The 13,142-nt window shown below is 35.7% G+C and overlaps 1 protein-coding gene across 3 annotated transcripts in view; it reads right to left on the bottom strand.

Annotated features, from left to right (window-relative positions):
* LOC106884444 (polycomb protein suz12-A) overlaps nucleotides 1–13,142 on the bottom strand; it is a 95,707-nt gene that overhangs the window by 65,582 nt on the left and 16,983 nt on the right. The gene's annotated exons all lie outside the window — the stretch shown is intronic.

Consider the following 13,142-nt stretch of genomic DNA (forward strand, 5'->3'; position numbering starts at 1 on the left):
CTCTCCAAGGATACATCATCATCATCACCTTTCCCTGCTTATATGGGTCGGACAATTTGTTGAGGTAGGTTTTATACAGCTGGATGTCTTTTCCATTGCTAATCCTTATCTGTTTCCAAGCAAGGTAATATTTACCTTGGCCAGATAGGTCTTTCATGGAAAACTGGAAATGGACAACATTGCTTGTGTGGCGCTGAGGCTGGTTTACAATCGCATGATATCAAGACAAGAGTACACATACACACACAATAACATTTTAATAAATTAAAACAGAAAAATATTTAATATTGAAAGAGATGTTGTTGCGTGGCCTGTACACTATAGGAGTAAATCCCCTTTGAAAAAGTAACCAACACTTTTAAAATGGGATCACATACTGAGAGACTTAAATCTTGGTTGAGACAACTAACACTTCTTAATTACATGCCTTCCTTAGCCTAAATTATTATTGTTAAAAGCAAGTCCCAAGTGAACCCAAAGACTTAATCTTTGATTAAAACAACACTAACAGTAATAATCTCTATGTTTGATAAAAGGCCATACACTTGAAGAAAAGTGCTATGGTTACTCAAATCAATCCCCACTCAATCACTAATCCTTTACTCGACACTTTAATTTAACCGTCAACGCAGGCAACATCTAGATGTAGAGCGTAAAGGAATATTACTCGTAATTAATTAATAGGGCTTCTTCTGAGCATTTGCTTGGCTACCTACACAGAAGATTCACTCAAACAGCTGACTTAAAAAGAAAAAGTTATTATTTGCAAAGTAAACCATCTTATGGTATCATGGCCAATAGGTTTATCCTGAATCAAGTCACTGAAGCTAGAGAGCAATGTAATTAATAGTAGAAGATATAGAAAGAAAAAGTAGCAACTTAGCAACTAATCTGGTAAGACAAAACTAAAAGCAAATATTATATACCAAAGAAAGATGTACTAAGCCATTAATAAAAATTAATGACATCACCCAACGAGATGTAGAATTAACTGTCTCTTGTGTGTAAGTGTGTATTTCTACTGCATCATCATTCTCTTATTAATCATTTAAGTAATAATCTACAATGATAGAATCTCAACTCATCTAATCCTAAGTGGATTACAAAAGATGCAGAACTATGTGCATCAGTTACAAGTGTTGCACTTTATGAAGATGCTAGCACTGCTGCAACTTTCGGCTTAGGTAAGCAGTGAAAGCTCATTTACTCGTCTGGAAACAAACGGTGCAGTGTGGAGAAAAATCAAGATTAAGAAAGAATAAACAGGAAGTATTACTAATATTATGAATTAACCATCTTGTTTCCATTTTTCAGTTGAGGTACTCTTGTCTATATTTCAATTTATTACTACTATCCCTTAATGTAAATATTATGAGACTGGTGTTTGGAATATAAAATGGATCTTTTTAAAAACGGGGGCCACATTTTTCATTAACAAAACACTTTGAAACTTGGAACACTGGTAGAATGTGTCATATAAAACATCTTTTTCTGTTAGTCTTCTTAAAAAAAAAAAGAAATCCATAAGTTATTCCATGTTAAAGTTGTCGTATTTCTGTAATTTCAACCAATCACTGACATCCATTCAGCCGATATACATTAAGTGCCGACTACATAAACAAACGATTCTGAAACAATTAACCCTAACCCTAAGGTTAGGGTTAAAGCAAATTTAAAATGAAAAAAAGCAAATAAAACGAAGGTATGGAGATTAAATACGCTTTACATCGCTTAATCAACCAAAGGAGTAAATGTAAACAACTGAATACTTGTCAGTGATTGGTTGAAATTATCGAAATAAGACAATTTTTTACATGAAATAAATTCGAATACAAAAATATTTTTCTGTTCTATAACACAAAATAGATAAGTATACGAAGTTTGAAAGTCTTTCCGTACCAAAAACACTACGTAAAACATTAATGAAATATGTGGCCCCCGTTTTAAAATAGATCCTATAAAATTTTTGGAAGATTTTAATTCAGAAAATTTCAACCCTTTGGCATTCATATTACTGTCAAATGTAATGCTTATTTACTCACATTGCTTTGAATTAATCATGTATTATCTTAGAGTTACGAGATTTTGATGGTTTATTTCTAAAATGACACTGTACAGTAGACGTGAGAGGCCAGATCTAGCCAGTTTGAACATAAAGTAGGTAAAATATTTGGGCCAGATGTAGCTGGGTTAAAACAAAAAGTTTGTATTTTATAACCAAGGATGATATCAGGCAGTTTGATATCAAAAGGATTAACTGCTAACGTATTTTATTCTATAACTTAGTTGAAAGAAAGACAGTGCTAATGATCTTTTCCAAGGTCTCAGAGACTGGTGAAAGGAAGCGAAGAACTTATATTTAGACTGGAAACATGACCCAAATACTTGTAATAGAGTAGGCACTATGAAAGATACCCAAGGGCCAGGTGATGAATCAAGTCTACTATCCCTTAAATGCAAACATTATTATGAAAATACACACAAGGTAGCAAACTGGCAGAATCGTTAGGCAAAATGCTTAATAGTATTTATGTTCTGAGTTCAAGATCAACTTTATCTTTTATCCTTTCAGGGTTGATGAAATAAGCAACCAGTACAGCCCTGGAGTCGATATAATTGACTAACCCCTCCCCACAAAATTTCAGCCCATGTGACTATAGAGGAAAGGGATTATGAAAATACATAAAATATCAAGTTGAGAGAGAGAAAATAGCAGGCTTGATGATGGGAATGAACCATGTAGCTATCAACTGCCAGGTGACTCGTGTTATTAAGTACATTACAGACAATTTATCCTTTCATCACCACAAATTCAGTCCTTTATTTCTCCTAATTTAAATGTACTGTTTTAGTGTTTCCCCAAATTTCTAATTCAGCAAGGTGTTGTACCTGGGCTTAATGCTTTAAAAAAAGAATTAATCCCATGAATCAAATAACAAATTAACTGCTGTAATGACTTTCGATGTTATAATTATCACGTAGAGAGAAAAATTCCAACAGTAGGCCTTGTTGCTCATTCCTTTCACAAATCAGTGCTTTTAATGTGAATATCATTACTAAAACTAGTCCAACACAATAAGTCAGAACCCATAGCTCTTGCTGGAACTTTCAGAATCCATGTGATGTTCAGCTTAACACTCTTGCATTCACATTATTCTGTCAAATGTAATGCTTATTTATTCAAGTTGTTTTGAATTAATTATGTATTATCTTGTAGCTGATTCTACCAGAATATAAAGGATGGCACTTTTCTGCAGGTCAACAATGCGTGTTTCAATTCCAATCTCTTTCAGTCTTTTTGGTAATATTTTGAGTGTTGTGCCAAGTGCACCAATCAATATAAGAATTGCTGCCTTGGTCTCCCACAATCTCCTCAGCTCTCTCTGACTAGATCCTGATACTTAATTTTTTCCAATTCTTTGGTACTGACTGCTATCATAGAGAATTGCAAAATCTATGATCTAACACTGTTTGTTTATTTTGACCTCTATCATCATATCTGGTCTTCCTTCTTCTACAGTCAGTCTTTGTAGGGAAACTCCACAAGATCTTGTAATTCTCATCATCATCATCATTATTTTAATTATTGCAAAAAGAATATCCTTTTTTTGTTTTTTTTTTTTGTTTTTTTTTTAATTGTGAAAGATGAAATATTATTTAGTGAATGAAGAGTTGCATCAAAAGGTGACAATCTCTAATTGTGGAGGGAACATGTGTAGGGGAAGACTCAGGTAGTGGAGAGAAAAGATCTTCAGATGGTGGGCCTCACAGAGGGGGATGACAGGGGACCAAGACTCCTGGCAGTTTGCTGTGTTTGACAAGACATATCAAGCTAAGTAAAATTGTGGTTATCCTTGCATACAGGCATGTCCCCTGCATCCCTCTCCAGCTGAGCATTCCTACTCTTGTGGGCTCATGGGTGCTGGTTTCACATAAACACAACCATACCAGTACTGTGTAAAAGCACACAGAGCACTCTGTAAAGTGGTTGGTGTTAGAAAGGGCATCCAGCCATAGGAACCGTGCCAAAACATGGAGCCCGGGCAGCTCTTCAGCTGACCAGCTCCTGTCAAACCATCCAACCCATGCTAGCATGGAAAACGGATGTATGGTAATGATGATGTTATTACACCTACTGTGGAGGTCCAATGGCCCAGTGGTTAGGGCAGCGGACTCGCGGTCATAGGATTGCAGTTTCGATTCCCAGACCGGGCGTTGTGAGTGTTTGTTGAGCGAAAACACCTAAAGCTCCACGAGGCTCCAGCAGGGGATGGTAGCGAATCCTGCTGTACTCTTTCACCACAACTTTCTCTCACTCTTACTTCTTGTTTCTGTTGTGCCTGTAATTCAAAGGGCCAGCCTTGTCATACCGTGTCACGCTAAATATCCCCGAGAACTATGTTACGGTACACGTGTCTATGGAGTACTCAGCCACTTGCATGTTAATTTCACGAGTAGGCTGTTCCGTTGATCGGATCAACTGGAACCCTCATCATCGTAAGCAACGGAGTGCCATATTACACCTACTATTTGAGTATTTACATCCATTTTGATCAGTCTGATCTCCAAACACCATTAGGTGTTTTATTTCTGAATGTGTGTACACAGAATCAAACTCGATACAAACAAGGAACCTAAACATTCTTATCCATTAGGTTACTGACGCACATAGAACTCTAGGTTTTATATATTTACCTTTCAGCAGAGGCAGCTATGTTGAGTTAATGCCCACAAAAGTCTTATTGATTGGGTTCTTTTGTCTTTAGTTTTTTTTGTAACCCTTTAGCATTCAGATTATTCTGCCAAATGTTATGCATATTTATTCACATTGCTTTAAATTAATCATGCTTTATCTTATAGCTTCAAAATTTCAGTGAAAACGATTGTATAGTTTTAGAATGACACTGTAGGGTAGATATGGAAGGTCAAATCTGGCTGGTTTGTGTATAAAACAGGTAGAATACGTGGGCCAGATATGGCTAGTTTAAATGCTTATGGGTTAAAGATTTCCACTTTCTTTGTCCATCAGTAATGGTACATGTTTGCTTTTCTACATTCCGTTATTCCTTACTTAGATATTATTGTATTGTAACATCTAAAATCTGGAAATGAATTGGTTGGTTTAGGTAGACGCAGTTCTAATCACTCTTAGATAGATTTAACTCCAGGAAGAAATGAACATTAAATCAATATGGTTGTCTTTACAAAGTTGTAACAATTCAAGAGAGAAAAGTGAATTTTAAAAACTTAAGAGAAAATTATTCAAAAATAACTGAAGACAGATTGATCTTCTATTTTTTACTTGTTTCAGCCATTAGGCCGTGGCCATGTTGGGGCACCGCCTTGAGGAATTTTTAGTCAAATGAATCGATCCCAGAACTTTTTTTAAGCCTGGTACTTATTATATCAGTCTCTTTTGCTGAACTGTTAAGTTACAGGAACATAAACACACCAACACCAGTTGTCAAGTAGTGACGGGAAAAACTACACGCACGCATGCGTATGATAGGCTTCTGTTTTCATGTACCAAATACGCTGACAAGGCTTTGGTTAGCCCAAGGCTATAGTAGAAGACACTTACTCAAGGTGTCATGCAGTGGGACTGAACTCAGAACCATGTGGTTGGAAAGCAAGTTTCTTACCACACACTCACACCTGCACATATTTTAATTTTTTTAAATTTTCATTTAAAAACTATCAGATTAAATATCTCAATAAATAACAAATCACCAAGAGAGCGGACTAAGTTCACACTACTCTCTTTTACTCTTTTACTTGTTTCAGTCATTTGACTGTGGCCATGCTGGAGCACTGCCTTTAGTTGAGCACATCGACCCCAGGACTTATTCTTTGGAAGCCTAGTACTTATTCTATCAGCCTCTTTTGCCGAACCGCTAAGTTACGGGGACATAAACACCAGCATCGGTTGTCAAGCGATGTTGGGAGGACAAACACAGACACACATATATACTTATACATATATACAACGGGCTTCTTACAGTTTCCGTCTACCAAATCCACTCACAAGGCTTTGGTCGGCCCGAGGCTATAGTAGAAGACACTTGCTCAAGGTGCCACACAGTGGGACTGAACCCAGAACCATGTGGTTGGTAAGCAAGCAAGCTACTTACCACACAGCCACTCCTACATTATTTTTTTTTCACCTTTTCTTTTTGCACTTAGAAAAAAAAAAACCATTTTCCTTTATACTGTAAACTTAAGAGAAGTCCTAACACCATTCTTCAGTGAGCCACAAAAATTATTATTCCTGTTACATTCTTCTCTGTATTTTAACTTAATTTAAAAATAACATTGACTATTTTGGGGTTAACATTATTGGCCCAAAAATAGTCGATATTGTTTTCAGAACAGCTTTCTATGAGCCTGTTATACAATGAAGCATTTCATAACACCAGAAAAGTACCCCACCCACCAATAAAATTTACCATTTCATATTTTATATATCAATCTCTCTTTCTCCCTCTCCCCTCTTCATGCACAATAGATAGGAAATATAAAAGTGTGTTTATACACATTAAAAGAAAATGAAGTTATGAGAAAAGAAGGTTTTTGTTCACTATAAGGAAGAACTGATTTAAAAGAAGGAATTCATTTTAAGTTGACATATACACAAGCATAGCAGTGTGGGAAGAAGCTTGTTTCCTCAGCTACATGGTTCCGGGTTCAGTCCCACTGCATAACATCTTGGGCAAGTGTCTTCTACTATATTCCCAGACTGACCAAAGCCTTGTGAGTGGACTTGGTAGATGGAAACTTAAAGAAACCCGTTGTGTGTGTGTGTGTGTGTGTATACATATAACTCTTCGAAACGCTGGTGTTAAAACGGGGGTAGCTGATGAAGTAAAATGTTCTCTGTGTGGCTTGTGTGTGTTCTGTACTCTGGTTATTATTATTTTCTTGTCTACGTTTTGTTTGCAATGTCCTGTACCCAGATATACACCTATATATACAGGTAGACGTAGGTATGCACATACCTGTACGTATATATGCATATACTCATTATTTGTTTTTAGAGAGAGAGAGAGAGAGAGAGAGAGAGAGAGAGAGAGTGAGAGAGAGGGGGGGGGTTTCACCATTGCTTGACAACTGGTTTATATCCCCGTAACTTAGTGGTTCGGCGAAAAGGAGACTGATAGAGGAAGCATCAGACTCAACAAAAAAAATAAGTACTGGGGTTGATTCATTCGACTAAAAATTCTTCAAGGTGGTGCCCCAGCATGGCCACAGTCTAATGACTGAAACAAGTAAAAGAGATCCACTGAAGACAACCCACCTACAAAGACAAACTGCTTCAATATAAAACTATGTAAACAAACAGATGTGAGCACAAATCCAAAAAGGCTTATTAAGATTGTGTTGGTTGCTTTATAAAACAACCAGCTACCAGTCACACAAGTTAGTAAAAGAAAATAGCACCTATCAGTAAATTAACAGTATTAAGCTCTCTGACCCATCTTCTCACACACACAACTGAATAAATAAGAAAAAGGCATGATAAGCAAAGGTACAGCTGTGTGGTAAGAAGTTTGCTTCTCAACCACATGGTTCCAGGTTCAGTCTCACTGTGTGGCACCTTGGGCAAGTGTCTTCCAAACTAAAACTAAAGTTGATATTCTTCTTCCCTGCTAGTTTTAATTTAATCTGCATTTTTTTTCTTCTTTTTTCTTTAAACATGTAGCACAGTTAGTATATACCGGTAACAAGTAGATCATAGCCAGTAGATTACTAGCATGTGCATTTACTATCCCTGAACACACGGCATAACAAATATGAAAATATAAGCGTGGGTCATAGCTAGGGTTAGTCTGCATTTTACACAACAAAGGAAGTCATGACTAGTTTTCAATAATTACAAAAAGTTTTTCAGTTCTAAATAAGCAATTAGCATTTCAACCCTTTTGTTACTATATTTCTGTTGAATTACATTGGTTTTGATTCAATTAGTTTTGAAAATAATAAAGAATTAAATAAAATAACTTTGCCATTATTAACTTGGTATTTGGGACATAAATTAGCAAGGAACTTTAATGAAAGGTTTTAATTTAGATCACTTTAAAACCTGAAGTTTGCATTACAGAACCAGGAGCAGTCCCAGAACGGCTAATATCAAATGGGTTGAAAGTTATTTTTCAAGCAAGTTTTGAAATCTATAGAAACTGGATAAAATATATCTCTTTTTTACCCCTTTTAAAATTAGTAATACAAAACTACCAAAGAAAACTTTGGATAATGAATTTGCAAACGTCTAATTAGCTTTTAATCCATCAGCATTTAAACCAGCCATATCCTGCCCAAAATGTTCTACCTGTTTTAAGTTCAAACTGGCCAGATCTGGCCTCTCACATCTACATGACAATGTCATAAACAATCACATCATTGAAACCTCAAAGCTAAAAAATAATACATGATTAATTCAAAATAATCTTTTCTACTCTAGGCACAAGTCCCAAAATGTTGGGGGAGGGGGGGGGGGGCGCCAGTCAATTAGATCAACCCCAGTATGCAACCGGTACTTAATTTATTGACCCCGAAAAAATGAAAGGCAAAGTTGACCTTGGTGGAATTTGAACTCAGAAAATAAAGACAAACAAAATACCGCTAAACATTTCGCCCGGCATGCTAATGTTTCTGCCAGCTTGACTCCTTTAAAATAATGCAAATGAATATGCATTACATTTGACAGAGTAATCTGAGCGCTAAAGGGTTAATTAATAAAACTGTTGACTATGATGAAGATTAATTCCATTTTAAAGAACTGCTGAATGAACGTATGCACGCACCAAGTTTAAAACATTCAAAATGTGACAGAGTTACTACTCGAAAATTTAACAACAAAATATTCAATACATGAAATTTTGCATTTTTTCAGACATGAAATATAAATTCACTCAACTATTTTAGTATTGAAGACATAAATATATCTATAAAGTAAATTATCTTATATCTTTTGTTTTAGCCATGGTCAAACTGGAGCACTGCCTTGTAGAATTTTTAGTCAAACAAATCAGCCACAACACTTTTTTTTTTTTTTAAACCTGGTATTTATTCTATCGGTCTCTTTAATGGAACCACTAAGTTACAGGGATGTAAACATACCGACACCAACTGTCAAGCAATGGTGTCACACACACACACACGATGGGCATCTTCATTTTCTATCTACCAAAATTCACTCACAAGGCTTTGTTCAGCCCAAGGCTATCATAAGGACACTTGCCCAAGGTACCATGCAGCAGGACTGAACCCAAAACCATGTGGTTGAGAAACAAACTTCTTACCACAGAGCCACTTTCTTATACAGGTAATTTCTTAAATATTGTTTTGACAAAGGAAGACAAATATTACAGGTGAACTGTCAAAAATATTAGACCAAAGCAACCAAAAATATCAACATATAAGCATCAGTGTGGCTTCCAATCACATGGTGGATGCTTTTTACGTGGCATCAGTATTGACAGGGTCACCAAGTAACGTGCAAGACAAAAACCCTTGGACAACGAATCAAATTTGATACAGACCCTGGCTGAGAACGACTGGCTTACACATACCCTGAGGAAAAAATCTGGAAAAGTTGCTTTCTAAATGAATGCTAACCTAGTACTGAATTCTCCTCATATATATATATATATATATATATATATATATATATATATATATATATATATATATATATATTTAAAACAAGTTTGAAATCCACTGAAGTTGACTTCATCTCACAGAAATGAAATCATCACCAATCAAATACTAGTTCAAATCAACCGACTATAAACCACCTCTAAAAATGCTTGGCCTAAACAATATAAAATGTTTAAACATAATAGTTGCCAAACAGTTTTTAATACTTTTCAGCTGCCATCACCAAGTCAAGACTTGTGAATACAGGCATTATTAAGTAAGCACAAAGCAGCTGCCATCTTCAGGTTTATACACATATCCATGGACAATTAAAAAATCTAGTTGCCAAACTTAAAATCAAGTCTGTGGCTCAAGTTTTGAGTAAACAGTGAGATATGGTTTGGTAGTGCATAAGATAGGAACAACTAAATACTTTTATATTTCAGTTACCTACCTACAATAAGCCACATAGTGAATATACTAGTACTGGAACATATAGCCATTGTAGACTGTTTGCCAACTGTATTTGGTGAGATATATGTTCTTGTGCAGTGCTCTGCGACCAGTATGCAGTGGCACACACTGGTGTGCCTCAGTGTAACCTGAATATATATTTTTTCCCCCCTATACTTTTAGTTATATTTTTTTTTAAATTTGGTGGCACACCTGAACTAAAAATATAAGTGTACTGCAAGTGAAAAAAAGTTGCAGAGCACTGCTCTAGTGCAGCAGTTCTCAACCATTCTTTTTTCTATCTATGGACTCCTTTGATTACTATTTTATTCTGGGACCCCCATAACCACTTGATGGCTAAAAACTAGTTTATAGATTCTTCTTTCAAAATTCTTATTTTGTCTATCACACATTCTCTTATGTAGGCTGAACTATGCAAAATGTCAGAGAAAAAAAACCTAGATGGTTCTTGAAATAAATACATGTAAAGCAAAAATTTTTCATGAATCCTATTTTATTATTTTGCAAGTGTGGACCCCACAAAATCTTATATGGATCCAGAAGGGAGCTACTACTCTGACATTACAGACAAATGCCAAAGGATCTCTATATAGAAAGCAGATATGTTTAACATGTAATCATGCACATCTAAAAATGTGCACCAAAAGCATCTAAAAGTATGGCCATATTACTGATAGTAATGAATGACAAATTACAATTTGGAGTGACAATCTGTCAAGGTAGATGCCAAACTAAAAAGCAACAGACAGTTAGTTGCAAGACTTCCTTGTTGCATATGACAAAAACAAATCATAACAAGGGCACTGAGAGAGTGCAAACCTCTGCCAAGGTAACACCAACGTCCTCTCAACAATTAGCCGGAGATGATTTTTTAAAATGAAAACATCTGAAATAAACTCGACTGCTCTTACAAACAAGAATACTAAAAATGAACCCGACCACTCTCAAAAATAAAGGAAAAAAATCTGGAAAAATAATTCAAAATCCTTGTCCGGTACCAGATTGATCCCAAAATCTTATCAGTTTGTGCCAGTCATGAAGCCAAACATCCCTGAAAGTTTCATCCAAATCCATGGACGAACATACAAACATGACTGAAAACAACACCTCTGCCTTCGCTGAGGCAGTGTGTGTAGTCAATAGAACTGATACCAGTACTTGACTGGTAATTATAGACTGATCTGAGAAGGGTTGAAAGACACAACTGATCTCAGCATTATTTTTCATCTTTTGCATGTTTCAGTCATTGGATTGTGGCCATGCTGGGGCACTGGACCTTAGTACTTATTTTTTTAAAAAACCTTGCACTTTAGAAACAAAGAATTTAATTATTCAAATACTGGAAAGTAATCAAAACTGTCAAAGCCTGAAATAATTGTTTCTAACATAGGCAAAGGGCTTGAAATTTAGTAGGGTCAGCCAGTTAAACTGGCCCCAATACTGACTAGTGCTTTATTTTACTGAACCCAAAATAATGAAAGGCAGAGCTGACCCAAGTGAAACTTGAACTCAGATTGTAAAGAGCTGAAACAAATGCTGCACTTTTTCCTGATGCTCTGACAGTTCTGCTAATCCATTACCCTTACAGAGTGTAAAATAATATAATACTTTCAGACTAAATGTTATCCTTCGTCCATTAATACTGTTCTCTCCACCCACAAGTTTTATTGATCACCTACGCCCACTGAGCCACCAAATAATCTCTCCTCTCCCATCACCATACATCTCACCTTCATACACTACACCTGCCTCTCTCTCTTCCTCAGCTACTCCTGCAACTGACCCAACACCATGTTGTCTCTCTTTCGTCCTTCACCTATCTACTGTATCATGTAACTTTTCTGCTACTCTGCATTATCGGACATCTGATCCTTATGCCCCACCCATTCCTTGTACCATGACTACTATTTTTGTTGCATTCCAGCTCCAACAAAACTCCCATCCTCTCTTCTAAAAACGTGTGTGGTCATGCAGCTCCTCTACAGCAAGAAATTTGAAATGCTTTGGCCCCTCCTGTCATACTTTAACCCTTTAGCATTTAAGCCAGGCATATCCAGCCCAAATATTTTACCTGTTTTATGTTCAAAATGGCCAGATCTGGCCTCTCACATCTACCCTACAATGTCATTTTACAAACAAGCAATCATGTAGAAATCTCAAAGCTACAAGATAATGCATGATTAATTTAAAACACTGTGAATAAATAAGCATCACAATTGACAAAGTGGTCTGAATGCTAAAAGGTGAAGCCCTTAAGCTGCATGGCAAACTTGTGATACAAAGAAAAAAAAGCACCCAATACTTGTAAAGTGGTTGGCATTAGGAAGGGCAACCAGCTATAGATACAAAGCAAACATAGACACTGATGCATGATGCAGTCCTTGGGGCCACTGAACCCTGTCAAACTATCCAGCCCCAAGCAGTATGGAACATAGATGATAAATGATGATGATGAACATTCAACACAATGTTTTAATCAATTCATTCTCATTAATATTATGTGTGTAATATAACCATAAACCTTAATGCTGGAAAATCAGAACCTTTATTTCAAGCAGTGTTTTGGTGTATTTAACCACTAAATTTCAATAGTAACAAGGGAGCTTTTAAGTGGATTGGTCTAATTTTGAGGCAGTATTTTGCAACCAGATCCCCTTCCTGTAATCAACTCTTTTAATCATCTTTTATGACACACAAATAAAGTGCAACTATCGTAAAATTGTAAAAACCAAGATATAGTGTATATCATTACGATGGCAGTGTATATATATATATATATATATATATATATATACATACACACACACACACACACACACACATATAAATATATAATTTTAGAGAAAAGAACCAAAGTTCATAAACTCATCCATGAAAATCCAGTCACATACAGAAAAAATTAATAAGTAAATGCACGATAAAGAAGCATAATAAATATACAAAGTAAATATCATAAAATAATAATAATAATAATAATGATAATATTATCATATTTTATATATATATATATATATATATATATATATATATAT

This window comes from Octopus bimaculoides, chromosome 1, assembly GCF_046866305.1.
Source record: "Octopus bimaculoides isolate indiv1 chromosome 1, ASM4686630v1, whole genome shotgun sequence".
NCBI classification, from domain to species: Eukaryota; Metazoa; Mollusca; class Cephalopoda; order Octopoda; family Octopodidae; genus Octopus; species Octopus bimaculoides.